The 20,713-nt window shown below is 38.3% G+C and overlaps 1 protein-coding gene across 1 annotated transcript in view; it reads left to right on the top strand.

Annotated features, from left to right (window-relative positions):
- Positions 1–10,688: 10,688 nt before the first annotated feature.
- ST18 (ST18 C2H2C-type zinc finger transcription factor) overlaps positions 10,689–20,713 on the top strand; it is a 147,398-nt gene continuing 137,373 nt past the window's right edge. Inside the window, exon 1 of the mRNA XM_055128756.1 lies at positions 10,689–10,837. The gene's annotated coding sequence lies outside the window, so the exon portion shown is untranslated. The remainder of the gene's footprint in view (positions 10,838–20,713) is intronic.

Here is a 20,713-nt window from a genome sequence, read left to right as displayed (position 1 = left end):
AGAGCTCCAACTATCATCACATTCACCACCATTATTTATTTTCTAGGATGAGGCCCAGAAGAGCTTAAATTACAATGTCTACCCAACAAAGTACAAGAAGAATATTGCGCACTCTTTGAAAACACATTTGTCATTAGAGATGACCTTGCAAATGATTTCTTAAGTGTGCTTTCTCTTTCTTTCATGGCTTTTAAAGTTCGTGGTGGCTGCTGTGCATTCAGAGAGCCACCTTCAACCCCCAGTTATTCAGAATATTGATCAATAGACTAGTTTGTTATGTTTGGGCCACTCTGAAACCATCTTTCCTCAAACATTCTGACTCTTTTTGTTATTTTAAATGCTCACTGTTCTGTCATAAATACACTTATATCAAACACATTCACAAACTAATAGTAGAAAGCATAGACAATATTTTTGTTTGAAACTATGTCAAATCACAGGTAGATGGAAAACTCAAAGTCAAATTTCCTGTTTGGAAAACCTGGAACTTTGCCTGTGTGGGATCAGAACAGGCCTGATTTACTCTTCTGCAAAGAGGGTATAAACTGAGTGTTACAAACTGAATGTGCACGTTCCCCCAAACTTCTTATGTTTAAGAATTATTCCCTGTCATCCCTGGAATCTGGTGACATGTGGAATGGGGGGGTCATTGGACAATGATCAGACTTAGATGAAGTCATAAAGGTGGGTGCCCCGTGATGGGATTGCCCCAAAAGAAGAGGGAAGAGGGAGAGATCAGCACCTACTCCCTCTACCAGGTCTGGGAAGGTGAGAAATGGCCCCCAGCAAGCCAGGAAGAAAATTTCAGGCAAAAATGAAATTACCTGGATCTTGAACTTCTCAGCCTCTGGAAGCATGAAAGATGGGTGTGCTAAACCACCCCACCTGTGGTGTCTTGTAACAGCAGCCCGACCTAGCAAAGACACAAGTCTATTTGATTATGATTGTAGTGGGCGAGAGGAGGAAAATGAGAAGAAATGAAAATGAAGGACTGGCACACCCGCGTGCTTCCCATCCAGCCTACGCAGAGCACGGTTGGAGCAGATGAGCACGTGGCCATGGAGTCTCTTTGCCAATCGCCTCCATGCCCCAGTCCAAGCCAGCATTTAATATGTGTCGCTGCTATCTTAACACGGATTCTCTTTGGGCAGGTCACTTGGGGAAAGGCAATAAGGCATCTAGAGAATTGAATGTCTACACAAGCTTAATCTCTGTGACACCGAGGTTGTAGTATATATTCACAGACAAATATAGGTACTAGCATTTTTGTAGGTGTAAGTGGAGGCATGGGTAACCATATAAATGATGACAGATTGAGGTGTACCGAGTTTCTTAGCAAATCTGTCATTTCTCTATCTATCTATCTATCTATCTATCTATCTATCTATCTATCTATCTATCTATCTACCTACCTATCATATGGGGTACACCAGGTGCTGCTCAGGGCTTGCTTTTGGTTCTGCACTCAAGGATTACTACTGGCAGTGCTCAGGGGACCTTCTGCGATGTGGGGAATTGAACCCAGGCTGGCTTTGGGGGGGGCAAATGCCCTGCCCATGGTAGTCTCCTCTGACTCCCGTTACTATATTTTAAGCTGGATTTTAGTCTTCATGTAGTGGTATATAGAATCAATAGATAAAGGTTTTTGGATTTTCTTATTGTATCAGTTTGGCATGAAAAGTAAATCCTTTACATTCCTAAAAAATACAAGCTTTATAAAATTTATGAAATGCCACATTAGAAACTTTTTTATCGATAACAACTTCTTATAAAAATTCTAAAGTACAAAAGGAAAAAATCACTATAGAGCTCCCTTTAGACATGATATGCATGCGATTACCAGTACTCCCTAACAGCTCAAATGTGAGCCCAGTGGCAGATTATCCATTTTTTAACCTGATTTTTTTTCTTTTTGGGTCACACCCAGCGATGCATAGGGGTTACTCCTGGCTTTGTACTCAGGAATTACTCCTGGTGGTGCTCAGGGAACCACATGGGATGCTGGGAATTGAACCTGAGTATTTATTAACAGTATGTACTTGGTGTGTAAAAACACAAAAAAGAAAAGGGGCGAGGAGGGGAGCACCTCACAGCACCGGGCACAGAGCAGCGGCACTCTATCTCTCCCGCCGCCTGTGTTCGGTAGTCTCCAGCCACTTTCCCCACCCTGGGGAGGTTGATGGTGATGATGAGGCAGGTGAAGGAAGGAACGAAAGCCAGGCTGGTTGGTCTAAGTTGCAGTTTATTCCATTACCATCTCCATTCTCCTCTGAGTCTCCTCCTGCTTCTTCCTCCCCCATGCTACTTCATTCTCCTTCTCCTCTGGATCTCGATCTGGCTTCTCCAGATTTGGCACTGGGACTGGCCTGTCCCCAGCCCACTCTTTTAGCCTAGTTAAATCCCCCAGCATGAGGGGTTGGGGCTTACACATAGGTGTGGTCACAATCAACAGGGGTAAAGTTCTTTCCCTCAGGGGATGCTCCTTCTAGGACAGATTCTCTTTCAGCAGGACACCTGCCCAAGAGCGGAATCCCATGGGTGTGTTTCTTCTCTCCTTGTCCAACTAACATATAAGCATTCATAATATTAATCATTTTGTATGGACATAGCAAGAGATGCATCAAGCTTATAGAGTTTCTCTCCTGGGGTCATCTCGATCTCAGACTACAGTGCTCCAGATTAGTCTTTCCTATCCCTAGCAGGGTCCTAGTCTTGTCGTTGCTTTTGGATCATGACATGACATGTCCATGACCAAGCTCTTAACATATAGTTAAGCATTAGGCCCTTTGGCTAGACCCATCTCAATGCCAGGGTAGCACATAACTCACCGCTTGTCCTGGGTCCGTCCCGTCCCTTGTTGGGACCCTGCTTTTGGGGTCCTAGGAAGTAAGGGCAGCTGAGGCTTAAGTCAAGAAAGCAGATGCCCAGGAGTGAATAATATTTGAAGCCAATTAAATCTCATGTTACCAAAGCATATTAACAACTGTCTTTCTTAGTCTATACAAAAAGGACATTGTCTTAAAGTAAACTATTCAAAAGACATAAGGAGAGGAGAAAGGCAATATTAACTTACAATACAAGTTCACTGTCCTAGCAAGGTCTGACCTTACAAATTAATGGAGTCTGATTTGGGGAAGAGCTGATAAACTGGTAGAAGTGGTTAAATATAAACAAAGGAATGGAAGTGACTCAGGAGCACTTTTATGGGTGTGACTGATATACCTAAGCTCCTAGTGGCAAGAGGAGCATGACATACCAATGTAGTCTAGAATAGTTTAGAGATTATTACCAGATAAGCCCAAACTCTGTGGCAAGGGAGAAAGGACAAACCAATGATATCCTACGGTTGGGAGATTTAGTAAGCTTTTAATGCCTTATCTTCTAAGTGTGCCCGGGAAAGACACTGGAACAATCGATGTCCTTTGACAGGAGCTGAGCTACGTGTTAGCTACCATGACGTGAAGAAGATCACCACGAGAGCTAATATGTCGCCATCTGAGGAGAGAGGTCCTGTCTATCAACATGCCACTTGATTTCACAATGTTCCTAATGCCCGAGTCCAGTTTTCCCTATCACCGTATTACCTTTGTCTATTTTTGTTACTTTCAGCCTTGCCTTGTGGTGCTCGGGGTTTCTTTAACACTCAGTTCAGTCTGACCCGTTCCTGGAGGCTGCAGGTGGTGCTGGGAACTGAACCCAGGTTGGCCTCGTTCAAGACAAGCGCTCTGTAATATCTCTCCAGCCCCAACCTTATCGATTTTTTTCAAGTAAGGAACTGCTCAGAGTCCATATGTAGAGATTAAACATTAAAAATGTCAACCGGATGGGCAATATCCATATGAAGAATTTATTTGGCGTAATTCCAGCTACAGGGAAGATTCACATTCACAGCTCAGGCATGGCCCTCATGGACCATGTTCTTACATATTGGCATAAAAGATGGGAGACTTAGTGGTCAAACCGAACTGTAGTGTGTCACTAAGCTTGGGTTCTCCCTCCACTGGTTCCCAGGACTGAAGCATTCCAAAGGAGAACTTCCTCCTTAGCTCTCTAAGGGATCACTGACATCTTCGGAGATGTTCCAGACTGGCACAGCCCTCCGACTGCACCCCATGGTAGATTAGCCCAGTCACAGCCAGCAGGGTTATTGTGGGGAGGGACCCAGGAAGGGGAGGTTAGAGAATAAGAACCAGCAGAATCATGAAAATGATCCCACAATTTTATGTTTTCTTTGCTTACTGGGGGCTTCCCAAATAGTGCTCAGGATGTCTGAGGGCCACATTCGCAATTCTTGAACAACTGGGCCACCAGCTAAGTACAAGGGCCCGAGAATGTGGTGCAGATTGGACCCCTCAGACAACGTTATCAGTGATTGGAGCATCCAGTGGTGCTCAAGGGACCATGTGGTGCTAGGAATGGAAGCTGGCGAGAGCACGTGCAAGGCACGACCCTAACCACTGTGTAATTTCTCAGGCCCTCCACAGTCGTGATGAGGAATCTTCATACTGCTTCCCAGAGAGGCAGAAACAGATGTCACTTGCACCAATGGTGAACATGTGCTCCTTTCCCGCCACATCTCACGGACCTGGTTGTTTCCATTACTTCTGATCTCTGCCATCCCCACTAGTGTGAGCTGATGTCTCATGGTTGCCCTTATCTGCACGTCCCTGGTAACAAATGACAGTGAGCACTTTTTCATATGCCTACTTCTTTGGGGGAAGTGTCTGTTCATCTCCTCTCCCCATTTTGCTGGGGGCGCTGGAACCTGATGTTGAGCTCAGTGAGTGCTTTACGTACCTCGGGTTAGGAGCCCTGGATCTGAAACATCGCATCTTCTATCATTCAGAATGGTGCCTCTTTATTTTATCTCAAGGTTTTCCTTTTGCCATGCAAAAACATTTTAATATGTATGTGTTCCCATTTGCTTATTTTTTAGTCTTGTGTTCTTTGCCTCTGGGTCAAATCATTGAAGAAATTTCTAAGGTCCATCTCCTGGAGAGTTTTGCTTATGTTTTCCTCAGTGTATCTTATGAATTCGTTTTAGCTTCTCTAGAAATCTGTGTGGTAATTTCTCAAAACATAAGAATAGTGCTCCCCAATAATCCAGCAATTCCACTTATTGGCATCTGCCCCTACCCCAGGTCCCCAAACACTAGTATGAAAAGTCACAGGGCGAAGGGGCGTGTGCACGATTTAGTTCATTACAGTAATTTGTACAGTGGCCTGAATATAGAAACAACCCAAATGTCACATGATACAGGAAACGAATAAAAAAGTGGGGACACATATATGCATATGTGTGCATATGTATATATACAGACCATACATATACACACACATACATGCATACAGTGGAATACTATGCAGCTGTAAGAAACGATGAAATCACACAGTTCACTAAAATGTGGGTAAAACTGGACGGAGGGTGTCATGTTAAGTAAAATAAATCGAGTGAGAAGGACAAATACTAGATGGTCTTGCTCATCTGTGGGATATAGACTATAGATAAGGCCGTAACACGCCTCTAGCATGGGAATATAAGGCCAGTTACTAATCAACGGAGGAGAGGGGAAGAAGGCCACCCAGAGGCCACACAGATGCAGTGGTGGAGAGCCGTGAGCACTTTGGTGATGGGGCATGCAGTATTTTTGTACATCAACACCATAAATGTTAACACTATTGTAACTACCTAAAATATAATAGATAATAATAAAAAAATTCAAAATTTTAGAGAGATTTCTTATTGGTCCCTCTAAAAGTTATCTCAAATGAGGACTATTTAGTGAACCCACTGGCAATTAGCTTTTAAGTTTAAAATGTGTTTAAACGCCAAACTTAACTAGCATCACGCTTAGTGCTAAAAACCTGAAGTCTCTCCCTCTGAGATCAGGAACAAATTAATAATCTCTGTTCTTGCCATGGGCTGGAGCAATAGCACAGAGGGTAGGGCGTTTGCCTTGCATGAGGCCGACCCGGGTTTGATTCCTCTGATCCTATTGGAGAGCCCGGCAAGCTACTGAGAGTATCCCGCTTGCATGGCAGAGCCTGGCAAGCTCCCCATGGCGTATTCAATATGCCAAAAACAGTATCAAAAAGTCTCACAATGGAGATGTTACTGGTGCCCGCTGGAGCAAACCAATGAACAATGGTTCCTGATGACAGTGGACAACAGTTCTTGCCATATTTATTCTGCACTAGAGATTTTATTCTCTACTGAAGATTCTAGCCAGGGAAGTTAGGCAAAAGTAAAAAAAAAAAAAGGAAGAAAAGAGAAAGGAAAGAAAAGAAAAGAAAATCTGAAATACCTCATTCAGATTGAAAGCAAATAGTAAAATTATCTCCCTTAACAGAACAAATATTGTACATATATATATTTTTTTCATCAAATCTCTGAATGAACGATTTGAGGCTCTTTCTGTTCCTGGAGCGAGCAGGTGTCATTGGGCTACACTAGCTTGAGACAGGGACAAATGGAGATGTTACTGGCACCCGCTCCAGCAAATCGAAGATCAACGGGACTAGAAGTGATACAAGTGATATATATATATTTATATAGAAAGAAAAACATTAAAGAATTCATTAAAAATCAGTAAGGGCTATAATTTAGTTCAGTGAGACATTAGTTTACAAAATAAAAGTAGCAGATTCAATTGTATTTACCACACATAGCAGTGAACAATCAAAATTAAATATTTTATAATAACATTAAAAATAAAGTATAGAAAACATATTTTAAGAGAAACATAAAACTTTAAACATATAAAATATTGTTGAAAGGAAATTAAAAAGACCTAGGAAATAGGAAGACATTTTGATAGGTTAGACTTTCCATTTTCATTAGAATCTTAATATCAGCCAAAATGTTCCACAGGGTGTGCACATCTCTATCAAAATCTGCAGAGTGGGACCGGGCATGTCACCTGGAAGAGCACGTGCCTTGCAGCACGAGGTCTCAGCTTTACTCTGGTGCTGCAATGAGAAAAAGTCTCAGTAGGCTTCCTTACAGTGATTTATAAGTTGATCCAAAGTTTTATATATACATTCGAGGCATCCATTATAGCCCAAACGAGAGCAATCTTGGAGTCTCTCACCCTTTTCAGGGCTTACTCCCAACTACATTAACTGGGAGAGTGTAATCCTAATACTGGTACAAAGAGAAACATAATCAATGGAATAAAACTGGAGTTCTGAAATACATGTCCACCCACAGTGGACTGATTGTCAACTAAGATTTCAAGATAACAAAATGAGGAAGGAAGGCCAGAGTACTGGTACCGGGCTTAAAGCGTTTTCCTTGCATACAGTGACCTATTTCAATTCCCGGCACTGTATCATACTTGAGTACCATTAGGAGAGACTCCCAGTGCAGAGCCAGGAGTAGACCCCGAACACCACCAAATACAAAATAAAATCAAATGATAATAAAATAGGCAAAGAATGTCCTTTGCAACGAAGGTTCAGGGACAACTAGATATTCACATGTAAAGAGTAAAACTGCTTTTTAAAAAAATTGAATCACTGTGAGATACAGTTGCAAAGCTTTCATGATTGAGTTTCAGTCATACAATGACCAAATACCCATCTCTCCACCAGTGCATATTTCCCACCACTAATGTCCCCAGTATCCCTTCCATCACCCCCACCCCACCACACTACACCCCCTACCTCTATGGCAGACAATTTCCTTCTTAATCTCCCTCTCTCCTTTTGGGCATTATGGTTTGCAAGACAGATACTGAGAGGCCATCGTGTTCTTGCCTCACACCTTATATAAAAATCAACTCAAATTCTATCAAAGTTCCTAAACTAAAAAAACTCTTGAAGAAATAGACACAATCTTTGTGATCTTGATATAATGGCCATTTTGTAGATATAACACTAAATTATATTCAAAGAAAAATAGATGAACTGGATTTCAAAAAAATTTGAAAAACTTTGTGATTTTCCAAATGCCAAGCCGGGAATACTTCACAAGCTGGGAGAAGCCCCAAGATGTGGCCCAAAACAAAAACAAAAAACTATTATCTCTACATAATACTTATGTTGGCTATTTTTAGTGGCATTTTTCCTACATGGCCAGTAACAGGATAATGGATAAACAAAACTTATACCCACTCAATAAAAAAAACATAACTAATGAATATATGAATATGTACAACATATATAACACTGATGAATCTTATAAATATTATAAAAAGTAAAGAAGTGAGTAACAAGGGCATTGTATTCTATGGTGGTTATTGTAAAACTGTTCAAATTTGGAAACTCCAGAGACAGAAATTGGATTAATGGTCTCCTGGGTCTGAAGGAAGTGTTGAGGGAGATGTTGAATGGGAAGTCACTGTTACTAATCACAGAATTTCATTTTGGGGTGATTTTTAAAAGTTCTAAAATTATAATTAATATGCAACTGTGTTTATGCTAAGAATTACTACAGTGTATACTTCTAATTGTTAAACAATTTTGGTATGCCATTTATGCTTAAATTTCAACTAAAATGTTTCCATTATTAGTCGATCACCAATTTTAGTGTTGATGATGGCGCTCCGGGTCCCTGAGATTGATTAGCTGACTGACCTGTCAATTAGGGTTCTCTGCTGTCACTAAAATGTACCTGTGGCAACAGCATGACTTACTACGGGTATACCTGGGGGCTCAGCAAAGGGATTCAGCTTGAAGAGTAGAGTGTAAGTACAGTACACTCACAGGTGGTAATTTCCAGATTGGACATTTACAACTCCTAATCTGACCTTGCATTGGAGTATAAACTCTAAATAGCATGATGAGATGTAGCACCAGGCAATTACATCATTTATGATGCCAAATATATTGCGAAACATTGATGAATTGATAGCCCACATGTTAGGGGAAAAAAGGGGATCTAAGTGTGCACACCCCCTCAAATGGGAAATGAAACTAATTTTTAAGGTCAGGGTGTACCCCATTTAACATGCATCCAATTTGGGCAAGTTGTAGAAAGCTTTGTTGTGAATAATATTGACTTGGGGAAGGTGGCTTAATAGTAGAGGAATTCCCCCACTGCATGTGGACTGCTAGCGTTTCAGAGGCAAAGAACTTGAAAGAAAGATTGTAGCTACAAAAAAGGAAGGGATAGTAGGGGCTCGGGGGACGGCCCAGAAAACCAGAGCGTATTAGGGAACAATGAAGGGAGGGAAAAGTCGCCAACTATTTCTAGCCAGCTGGAAGAAAGAAGGTTATTTCTCTTGCACCCCTCTTTCTGTACAGAGAATCTAGAACAGTATCTGAAAGTTTTGTTGAACATTGGAAAGATGTGTCTTTATTTCCCATGACTATCAGTGGTGAAAATTAATTCTCAGTAATGTCTGTCTTCTTCTATTAGGTCTGCAGTGTAGTTTGTTCTTATGAGATGCCGCTGCCTTGTGGTCATTCTTCAAAGCAATGAGGAAAACAAGTGGATTCAAACTGCTAAAGAGTGTTGACATGCTCCTGAGCCCTACAGGCAGAGAGCGAAATCTTCATCTCTTATGGGTTGAAAATGATATGTGATATACGAACTCTGGAAATATTACAAAAGGTGCTTTTTAAAAATAGTTTTAAAAGGATATTCAGAGGCAAGAGTTTCCCCATCAGTTTGTCATCCTTATTATATGGTTTACAAAAGTTTCCACTGGTTTGGGTAATCTGATAGTTGTCGCTATGTAGAGTTTATGAAAGGGGCTGCTGGTGGATTAGGAAGAACTGGTTGTTTTTCTATTATTTGATTTATTTTATGCTACTAGGAGTGAGATGCATATCCAATATCCCTTTGGAGTCGGGGATAAAGTGGCCCTGTGGTCCCCAGCCTGGTCACCACCAACAGGGAGACACAGAACTGCACACAGGCTAGGGAAGCAGGAGAGAAAGCAGGCTGGGTCCTGGGATTCGAGAAAGCTCTCTGTGTGCCTCTCAGCGGCCAGCCCCGAATAAAGCTTCCCTAAGCTCCACCCAGAAGTGTGGTTGCCTTTGTCATTTTAATTGGCCTGTGTTTGTGAAGTGGGGCCTCTATTTACTTATAGCTTGGGGCTTCTGTTTACCGAGCCTGGTGGAGCCAAGTGACAGAGCCCGTGCAAGCTCTCCCGCTGTATCTTGAGGCACTTTTCTTTTCAGTGTCTGTGCCTGTCTAATTCGTGAGCTTCTGTGAGGCAAGCACAGGAGGGTACAAGGCCTACAGGGAGGAATTACACCTAATTACTCAAATAATTGCTAGGCTGTTGCCTTCTTAGTCACTGAAAATAATTTCCAGGTCCCTGGCTTTTATAGATAGTCTTCTAGAGGCAGGAGGACACAGCCCCCTTTTTAACTCAGCCCATTCACTCACAAAATCAGAACACTCGAGCCTGCAAAATTAATAAGCACCACTTCCATTACATATATTTTAGGTTGTTGTTGCCGTGGCGATAAAGTCAGGGACATTGAATCTCCTCTGTCGAGCCATTGTTATCATCCCTGGCCATCTGCTGCAGAGGAGTGATATTCCATCTCATTTGCATGATGACTGATATATGGGAGGTTTGGAAGGACATATGCCACAGCAATCATGTGATGAAAATTAAAGTGAAAGTTTTGGGCCCAGAGCCGAAAAAAAATCTGTGTATGCGCATGAGGCTGTTGATGTGCAAATGTGAATCATATTGAGAAGGTCTGAATAGGGAGGTGTGACGTAGAGAGGGGACACGAACGCAGGTGCTTATCTCCTCACAGTCGCAGGCTCTGGATGTCATATCATGGCAACTACCTTCCACAGAGACTGCGTTAGAGTTTCTGCCCAGCACACAAGGGACGGCAGAAAGAGAAGTTTGGGAAACAAGCAGAAAAAGTAAGTTGGAAACTTTTGAACCACAGACTGCTTACACTGATGTTTGAGTTTCTTAGACACGAGCAAGTTTCCCCGTCTGGAGTCAGGCTGTTGGATTTAGTTTGGAGGGCAGGGGCTGGGGGAGGCTGTGCTGGAGGTTCAAATCTACGAGAGTGTGGATGTTTTTTGAAACTTCTGTTCATATACGTGGTCGTTATTTCAGAATGCCGTTTCTCCTTTTTGTTTTGTGAAAGGAATTATTTTATCTGATTTTACAAAGATTTCAGAATGGTCGGGCGCAGTTGCATTTGTACTGCGTCCGTGACACTTTTTGTTCATATACGTTTTTGAGATGTGAAAATTTGTAATAGTAAATATTTGAAATGATATGATAGCAGAAAGTGCTTTTCCTCTGTGACTAAATTAAGTGGAATAATGTTTAGATTGCAAAAATTGCCAGTGAGATTCTAAACCTGACATCTCATTAGAATAGAGGGGGAAATATTGGGGGGGGGGAGCTGGATGATGTCAGTACCACCATCCTGCTTATTTGCTTATACAAGTAGTACATAGATTTATTTGAAAAGTTGAAATTCTCCTGGTGACTATACATAGGGGAGCTTGTGGGAAGTCAAAGAAATTTAAGTTAATTATTGTGGCTGTTGATAACCTTATTTTTAAACACCTAGAGAATTGAAAAAGAACAGTCTCTTTAAAAAAATGATGCAATTCATTTTTTGATCAATGCAGCTGTCAAAAGTGTCTTCAGAAACTTAAAGCGTAACATTAGAGAGGGCTGAAGAATGAGAAACACTTAATACTAACCTTGAACAAAATTTTGCAGAAAGATGAGTTTAGTGAAATATTGCATAGGGATAGAGAAAAATTTAAAATACCTTGATAAGCAGTATTGTGTCTCATACTTATTAGGTATTAACAGGCATTTATTGAACATACTTCTTTTGATATGTGTAGAAATAGTGATGTCTCCAATAGGGTATAGTGAATTTTAATTTTCAATGAAAAGAACAAAGAAGCTAATAGACAAAGTATTTAAAATTACTTTCCCATTGTAGCTGTTTTAAAAGAAAGTAGCTTATTGTAAGTAAAGGCCAGATAGTCTTTTCTCTTTGACTATAACTAATGTTACATATCTAACAAACCAAAAAAAAATATTGTTGAAGAATTATTTAATGAAATTGTGTACAATATCTTTCCCTTAGAAAAAAATAAGTTTCAGGGAATTATAAGATTTCAAGTCTAAACTAAGACTAAAAATAGACTTTCTCTAACTTTGTTTTTATTTTTTAGTTTTTGCAAATATCATCTACATGTTATCCTACTTTTATGAGTGTAACCTAAGATTACCAGAGATCGTTTTTCTTCTTCATCTAAATATTCAATTACTCAGTAGTGATTATTATGTGGCCTTCTTGGCTTACTCCAATATTAGATTAATATAGATTTCTTGTGCCAAATTAGCGGAAATCACTGTTGCACATAAGAATGATTCACTCTTTTTTAGTTGTATTTGTGTTATAGAAGTAGCATCATTTTAAGCTTAAAAGCTTTTATATTTTAAATGTGAATATACTGTACCTTGGAGAGCATAAGGTGGTGGTACATAAAACATTTCAAAGTACGCTGGAAGTTTTAAGAGGTTCTAATTTAGTTATGCTTTAAGGAATCCAGGAATCCCTTTTAAAAGTATGATCATTACTATTCTGCTATATCACCAACCAGTAAGATTTAAATTTTCCCTTTTCTTCATAAATTAGACTTTTGTAAATGCAAATGACTAGAAATATTAGGAGCTGTCCATGGTAGCAAACTCTTTAAAAAGTTAACTGATATACATATACACACAAATATATATATGTATGTATTCTTGCAACTGACCATATTGCCATTTTAAAAGTCATCAGTAAATCCTTATTGGTTATATTAACATGAAATATATACAGTAGTTATTTTCGGATAATGTAGCAATATTTTTCTCATAATAAAATTGTACAACTTGAAATGTCTATAATGCTAATGACTTCTCTTGCTTACAGCTTTAAAGTATTTATGAGTAAACAAAAATCACAAGCTATTAGATATATAATTCTTTAGGTTGACATTAATATAAGAGCTCAGTGCAAATAGTTTCCGTGGTAGTGGGTAATGTGAACAAACATTTAAAAATGTAAGTTGCGTGACTTATTGCTCTTGAAATTAATTCTTGTCCTTATGTGACCTGCCATGTCTGTTAGAGAAATCCAAAAGATCATAATTGTTTGATATGAAACGCAAAAAGAATAGTTAAATGGAAAGTTTAACATCATGAAATTCAAAATCCCAAGCGGTATATAAACATTAAAAGAAACTTTGGACTGATAATCCTAGGAAATGAGTTTTATGGATTGAATTCAACAAGGCTTCAGAAATGGTTCCATCTGCTGCCTAGCAGCTGGTGAAAGGATAAATTTAATTCATTAATTCATTTGGAAAAAAGGATCCAAGTAGTAAAGACTTCATTGCTCATAATGCATATAGGTGAAAACACAAACTGAAATCTGGCCCAATTGATCATCCTAGATAATGAGCTACACTTTGTCCTCCCTTTTTTGGTAAAGGTCTTAGTGATTGAATCAATACGGTGTTGATTTTTATGACAATAACCAATCATTTCCAATCATTTGGGTCATAAAAAGACTCAGGAAAATTTAAAATCATGGTTTTTGATCTAGGAATTCTAGGCATCAGAAGGTATGCATTTCTCTACTCACATATCTCCAGGAAGTATTACAGAAGTACATGCAGGACATACACATCCATGCACACTAGCTCAAAATAGTATGTATATGAAAGTGGCATACTCCTATTTATGAAAATACTTTAGGTTATTTAGTATTCAATCATAGTATAACTAAGGTGGACTTTGGATTCAAAATTTACATTAAGTTCCAAGGTTCTAAATAAGATTGGTTTATTTTCTTCTCCTTCTGTACATCAGAGTAGTAGCTGCAGTGCTTTCTCACTCACGCACTTGCAGAATGCGTGTCAAGAGGTAAAGTGTCGCACACCAAGTTGTCTCCTCCTGACTTGGTTTGATGATCACTTCCACATAAGACATGGCTAAAAGCCTTAATGGTTCAGCTGTATGAAACTTTGTACACATTTATATAAAACTAATGGAAGTTTGATGTCCAATTTGGGGAGAGTTTAAAATAAAACACCGTGATGAGTTATTGGAAAGGTTAATGTTATTTTTCATCATTTCATCTTACATTCATATTTTAGTGGAGTTTTAAACCTGCTCACATTTTAATGCCAGTAATGTTTCCTTTAGAAATGTGTAATTCACCTTTTGGGCAAGGGAAATAATCCCTAGTTGCTGGCTAATTGATCCAAGATAAAGATGATAAAATCCCTCCAAGTGCGGTTGTATCAGAAGCCAGTCTACGCTTTAACAATTCTTTTTGGATGGTGATTTCATGAATGGTTTGGACTTGGCTTTTTCTGTGGCCCATGGCTCACTGTGGTGGTGTGTTGGATTTACTATAAACGTTCTGTTTGCACCCTGTGGGTTGGGTTAAGAATCGGGGTTTATGCATTTACTTGTACTGCTGCATTGTTTATACAGCTTTGGTTTAGTTTTGATCTTTTTTTGTTTTGTTTTTTTGTGGGTTTTTTTTTTTTGCCTTTGAGGCTTTTCCACAGTGTCAGCTGCTGACTGATAGTAGGAAAACGACCTCGTGGTGTGAATGAAAGGGACCTAGTGGTTGGTAAACAGAGATAAGGAATAAATAGAGCACAGGCGAAGGGAGATAGTTCTGTGGGGGCTCAGATTGCTGCCAGTCTGTTCGAGGGAGATGCAGGCCTGTCCTTTTCCCAGATTAAATTAGTGTGTGAAATCTCCAGTGACCTCCTCCCCTTCTCCGCATATTCTTTAGCCAAGCTGAACAGCTCTGCTGTAAAGTATTCATTTTATCCAGGGACAAGCTGGACAATAGAACTCTCCCTGATACTTATGGACAGCTGTCGTCATTCATAGTGCTCTCAGCATTTCATTTTTCATAGGAGTTAAAAGGATTTTTACCTTGTAATTCAAAGAGAGCAGGACTGCAACTTTGCCAGTCCTGAGGCTGCGTGGGCAGAGGGGTGCAGGGGAGTGGGGGGGTGACCCCTGAGAAAGGAGGAACTGCTGAAGAAGGTGGCTCTTCTTTTCTTTTGGTAATATGATTAACCAAAGAGAAATGAAATTTCCAATCTGGGTTCCTGGCTAAGTGAAAATATCTCAGATTCGCAAAGTTTCCTAAAATTCAGGTCACTGGTGCACACTAGTAATTCATTTCTGTCTGCTGTACCCTGTTTTGGCTAAATAATCATGCCTTTTATTACCTGCAGACAACCACCCTTAAATAGTAAGTCTGTAAGATACCTCGGTAGTCACATATTTTTTTCCCTCTTTTTTCGTGTGATTTACTGCAAATATATTCAGCATTTGACTGATTAAATAGACCTTCGGCAACCTTGAGGGTCACTGTGTGGAGTATGTACATAGAAAATGCATCAGCCATTGTACCCTGGCAGCTAATGAGATTGGTCGTTAAGTAAATGACACAAAGCCTACAAAAAAAGCTTAGCAGCTCACTAGAGTATCACAGAGTGTCCCTGCACACCACACAACGACACAAACACTGGACTAACCTAGCCCACCCCTGCTTTATTCTACATCACTGCTTCCCTGATGTCAGCGCGAGAGGCAGAACAAAGGCTAGGAGGCAGCGGTAAGTCAGCCTGGCAATTAAGCCCTAGGGAGAAAGTAGAGCAAATCTTAGCCTGACCGTGCGGCTCCAAGTCCGCGCTCAGCAAATAGGTCAGGGGGAAAAGATTCCGCTCTCACTCTGGAAATACTGTGTCAGTGATCAATGTCCTTATGTTGTTGTTGTTGTTGTTGTTGTTTTGTTTCCGCTGTTTCACAAAAGTTTCTTTGCATTTCAAAAGTAAAGTGTACCCCCACTGCCAGTGAACCTGAGAGTGAGAAGCGGGCTCTTTGTGGGAGAATCTGTGCTTTTACTAAGCTTGCCACGCAGGTGTGTGCTCAGGTCTGAAAAACTTTTAAATACATGCGTCAACTCTGATTATAGTTAGTCTTGCTGTCTGTAAGAGAACATGGAAAGCAGAGGCTCATGTGAATATGTAGAGTTAAGTTCATGCTTAGAATATAAAAACTGATCTTCTTCACTAAACTATATTTGATATCATACATGGGATAGCAATTTCCTTGATCACTATCTTAAAAATCAATTAAGCACAGCCGAATAACAAAAAAAAATGAAAGTTTCTCATGTCTCTTTTCTCAAGAGAAGTATTCTACTTTTATTGAATCTGCAAGTAAAATCATTACTGTGCATCTGTAATAGTGAGTGGGATTTGAGGTTATTTGCTTGCTGTGCTTGGGAAAATATCAAAGCTACCTGACATTAGCACCGAGCAGCATTGACTCACTGCGTTTCTTGGAAAAATGCATTTGCAGTATGGAAGGATCCTTTCAGAGAAATATGGCAACAGGAAGTGGCCAGGAAGTCTTATTTGCCTGACTCAAATGAATGTCTGATTTAGACTTAAATACTCAGAGGATGTCTAGATCAAGAGAGAATGATTTGGTTATAAGACATTCAGGTAAATGAAATATTTTATTCTAAGAAATGTCAGCTAAGCGAATTGTCAATAGTTAAATAAACTCTTGACAGTCTCATTGAAAATATTTTTTAGAGTATTGTTAACATAAGTGGTATTTTAAAATAGATGGACTCAATTTTGAAAGACACTGTCATTTAAATCGCATATCATAATCATTATTTATTCATGAATTAACACGTTCCATATTATACAGAGACCAATTTGGTAACTTGCATTACTTGACCTGAAGTATTTCTATTTATGTAAAAATATACAAATATTATGATGCATAATAAACTGCTTGTTATTATTATTCATAATAGATTATAGTAGGGATTTATAAGATAGTCTGGAAAATCAAAGGCCTGGGTTTTTTTGGTCTTAAAGTACTTTTTGCCATCCAAGAGTGTCTCTAACATTGATTTTGTTTATATAATCTGTTTGAGATTCTGCATAGTATATCACATTTAGTGCACTATAAACTACAGGTATATTTTTAGAATAAAATTTAGAAAGAAATTGATTTGTGTGAACAGAATAGTATAATACTATCCTGTTCATTTCAAGTAAACTATAAAACAGAAAGATATATTTTGAGTTTAATAAGTTCAGATTTTCCTGATATGTAAATTCGGCATCATGTCATGAGTATGATAGGAATCATGAAAAAGGAAGCTCTTTATAAATGGCCACAGTTGCTACCAGACAACATCATGAAGGTAGAGTAATGTGTCCAGTCCACTTTTTTTGGCTTCTTGGGTCTTTCTGTACTAAACATTGAAAGTTTTGATTTCATGTATTATAGTTAATTTTTCTATTGTTACTAATGTACTAATGTTCATCATGTCATAGCAAAAGTTAATTGTTCAGTAAACGCCTAATCCCTTTGGGTGGCTAGAAATAGTTCATCCTGAGCTCCGTACAGCAAAGCATGGACAAACTTGACTGAAGTTTGTTGGATGCATCTTTCTGGATAAAACAGAATGGAATTACTTTCACAAGGCTGTAATTGTCATTTTTTCAAAAGAAGATTAATCTTTGTTGTAATTTAGATGAGAGGGATCATTACTTTTAATTTGCGTGAACTTTTTTCTAGCAGTGTCAGTTTTGAATTTGGAAGATTTTTGAAGTTTGGCTCAGCAGATTATTTCATCTGCCATCATTTTTTTTCCTAATGAAAACTACTCATTAGGAACAACTTATTACGAAGTGCAACTGTAACTACTTGTTACAAAGACTGTAGTAGGTGCTGCAGTAACAGAGGGGTCTAATTCTCATCCCTAGAGCTCCAGGAAATTTCCTAGAGAATAAGGCTGTCGTAAATGCCATAGAAGTGACACAAAGAGGCAAGAAATTCTCCTCTCTTCTTGAATGTCTATGTTGAAACCCGATTCTTCCTCTGACTGGATCTGAGGCCTGAAATAAGTTACCAACTTTTTGGAACCTCTGTTTCCCAATCTGTTCAGTGTTTTTTCTCAGACCTGAAATTTGAGACAGAAAATAGGTATCTTCTGCTCTCCCTACATATTTGTTTCCACCAGGACAGAACTCTTTTTCGTGTTTTCATTTTCAGAGGCCTAAATTTTGTGAGATTCCTTGAAAGACTGTGAAAACTCCATTTTATGTGACTGAGTACTCATATCAAGACTAAGGTAATAAAAAAGTTAAATCTATACTAAGTACCTGTGATTAAATAGGCTTGTAATTAAGATCAAAATTCACACCCAAAACTATCAAAAATAGAGTTTAGAATGTCATTGCATTTTAACCCAAACTTTCTCCAAACTGAAATAATTAATTTTTGTGTTAATGTAGAATATCTAAAATTAAGTATTTAATTATAGCAAAAATCTTTACAGAGATTTTAGATTTACTTGCTCTTTATTTTCAATTGATATTTAATTTTTTACTCCTTTGAGGTTTCATCTGTCACACTTGACTTTGATTATTTCTTTGAATTGAAACTTTGAATTGAGTAAAATCAAATCTTCAAAGATGCTATGATTGAAAAACATCATTGCCATATGAAGAAATTTCAAGCAAGTTTATTGTGTCTTAAAATTCTGTTCCAGTGAACTCTCGGATACTTGAATTTCTGTACAAGCATTTAAATATTGTTTAATGAAGTTTGTATGAAGTTTATGAGCTTTCAAGCAATTTATGGATTTTATTTAAATTTTTATCATAAGAGTATTTGTTCTGGGAGGATTTGACCTGCACATTTAAGTTGTGAAGAAGAATTTCTGTTCCCATATATCTAGTTTCCACAGGTAAATTGTGCTGGTTCACAAAAAAATGGAAAGTATTTAAAGTCTTACTAGTAATTTACCTGTTAAGTATTAGCTACAACAGTATAATAGCTTTTTAGATCAAAACATTTTAAATAATTTACATGATATAAATGTGAAGGTGCTACAAATATCTGCATGAAAGATATGTTCTCTAATGGTTCCTAAATATTATATCAGTTCACTTGTCAAAGTAAAACAGTAATTGATGGTCTATTATAATGAAGAGTTACACTTGGTAATTCTATGAAAACATTGACAGTACAGATATGTAAATTTTTTTAAAACCTGCAAATTTTGTAGTACACCATCTTTTCCTTTTCCAAAATTTAAAAGAGACTAGTTTAATTTATTAAATTTTAAGTTTTTCTCATGAAATAAATATGACTAAAAGTAGTGTGAGAAACCTTACCTCATCTTTTTTTCCAGATATATCACATATGAATTTGATTTTACATGAGTGAATTTAGGCTTGATATGAAACAAAACTTAGTTATTCTTACTTGTAATGTTATGCAGAACCAGGATGAAATGAAATGGTTAATTATTTAAGTAGCATAAACAGTGTTTTCATTACTAGGATGTAGATTAAAGAGAATCAGGAAACAAAAAATAAAAAATGTTGCTGCTGTAAACCCAGTTTGAAAAAGATTACTAACAGCTAGAAAGATGCATCCACTGTTTTCTCTTTTATTTCTGTAGTATGTTTGGTATAAATTAGAATAAAAGTATTTACTTTTTAGAATGTTCTTCTCTCAAATACTAAACAATGGTAGGGAATTAGTCTTAACATTTCTATTCTAAAGGGTAGAAATGGGGTGTGGATAAAACTTGATCATGAAGCAAAAGAAATCAAGAAAAGATTGAAGTTGACAATGTAACTGCTCTAGAAAGAGACCAAAATCATAGTGTACAACCTATTATGAACAGAGTCCTTGATCTTTATTTTGTATGTGAAAGATACCAGTGCCTTCCAAAAGGGTTAAAGAAAACGCATTCTGTTGCATCTGCTTACTAAATCCCTTACTTTAGTAGAAATTCAAATTTTGTAAAGATTATTCGTTTTATTGATGCATATAATTATAATCACAAGCCATCTGCTGATTTGGCAGGCATGGTTAAAATTCTCTAACTCTCATAACCTTTCAAGTACAGTGCCCTTGGGACTCTATTTCACTTTTATATTTTGGAAAACATGTAGGGACAAATAAGGGCGGTCATCTGCAGAATGTCAGACCTGAGGAAATAAAAGAATGAAGATGAGGGTGCTGTTGGGGTTGTTTTTAATGGTAGAGGAAGTTATTTTTCTTTTTATTTTTTTTTGTTTTGTTTGTTCTGACTTCATGAAGGATTATCCTAGTTTCTGTGATATATTTGGGATATTTACCCCTAGGGATTAAAGCTCCATTATATCACTCCAAAAAGAGGTTGCAAATCTAAACAAAACAGATAAGGAAATCCTTCAAATAGTGCTTATATTAGTCTTCACAGGTAAATTAGATCTACTTCACCTAGACTTTTGGAACTAATGGAATAGCCTGCAGCTTTCATTTTTCTGAAACATACATATTCAGTTGAATAGACTGTCAGTCATAGCTTTCCGACCGTAGAACAGTTGGTACATTTTGATACTGACTTTTTGGTTTCAGGGTCAATTTTCCAAGTATGTTTTTGTAAAATCTTGTAATAATGACCAGATTTTCCCAGTTTGGGTATCTTCTTCTGGATTTTTTCTACCATAAGCATTTGAAGTTTGAAGAGGTCTGGAGAGGATTCACTTACTTCCTTGGGTTTCCCCGTGACCAAGCCTCACCGAAAAGAGACACCCGTGGGTTTTGCCATAGAGATGGGGTCTAGAACATGTTACTGCAACCAAGCCAAGTGACGTGAAAGGAGCCAGAGGGTGCCAGGACTTGACTTAAGCTTTCCATTAAAAAAT

Source organism: Sorex araneus, chromosome 2 (assembly GCF_027595985.1).
Source record: "Sorex araneus isolate mSorAra2 chromosome 2, mSorAra2.pri, whole genome shotgun sequence".
NCBI lineage: Eukaryota > Metazoa > Chordata > Mammalia > Eulipotyphla > Soricidae > Sorex > Sorex araneus.
The sequence above is the reverse complement of the archived record's forward strand: the minus strand, read 5'-3'. Positions and strand labels throughout refer to the sequence as shown.